The sequence below is a fragment of the Clarias gariepinus genome, chromosome 5, assembly GCF_024256425.1.
Source record: "Clarias gariepinus isolate MV-2021 ecotype Netherlands chromosome 5, CGAR_prim_01v2, whole genome shotgun sequence".
Classification (NCBI taxonomy): domain Eukaryota; kingdom Metazoa; phylum Chordata; class Actinopteri; order Siluriformes; family Clariidae; genus Clarias; species Clarias gariepinus.
In genome coordinates, this window is record NC_071104.1 from 26,430,714 (window position 1) to 26,431,678 (window position 965).

Here is a 965-nt window from a genome sequence, read left to right on the forward strand (position 1 = left end):
TGCCAGGTTCTAATGACTGAGGCAGGCAGCAGCATTAGAAACACCTTTTTTCTATGTGTTGTTCGGACATCCTCACTTCAACCGCTTGCCTAAAGCTGGTAAACTGGCTCGTAATTAAATAAAAGCATGTGCACACCACTGTGAAGAGGCAGCGAATAGTAATACTGAACCTATATTTGCACTATAACACCATGTTTCACAATTCATTAGCAGGTATTCTAATGGAGTATAATAATCAAAGGTCGGTGGCATAACTGATAGTGGTTCACACTGCTGGCAAAGGTGAGGCAATCTATCTAATGATGTTAACAAATCTGTGGAAGAGTTCTAGGAAGATAACACTTTAAGGTGTGATCTGTGTACAGTGAAGAGCAGACAGGCCTTCATTTAATACTCTGTCCACAGAGCTACTCTAAACACAGTCAAAGCATCAGTGGCCTTGGTGTGGACCTTTCATACTACTATACAGAATTATTATTGTTAACATCATTCTCTCTTTCTCTCTTTCTCTCACACTTATTCTCTTCCACTCTTTCTCTCCCTATCTAGCTCTCTGTCCTGTATATGCCGTAAGAATGTGATCTGTGCTATAGAGGTCCACACCCCCGCGTCCATTTATTTATGCAGTGTGAAGAAACCATCTGGCCGTGGTGGAACGAGAGAGTGGGTCTGCTCTGGCAGGAGGAGAGGAAGACTGACACCTCGGCTAGTGGGTAGACAGCTTCATTAGTGCCCAGGCTCTTCGTAAAAGAGTCTTTTTTAAATTAATCCGCGATATAAACCCCATTCAGTTTTAGCCGGGATCCAACACCTGTCCCTTCTGACTAGCCCGAGTCAAAGAAAAGAATCCAATCATTCTTGTTTATCAGCTATTGTGTTAGGAGAGATTTCTAACACATTTTGTGAGACACATTTTGTATTCTTATCGGTAGGACTGTAAAAATGACACCTTGAACATAATGCTA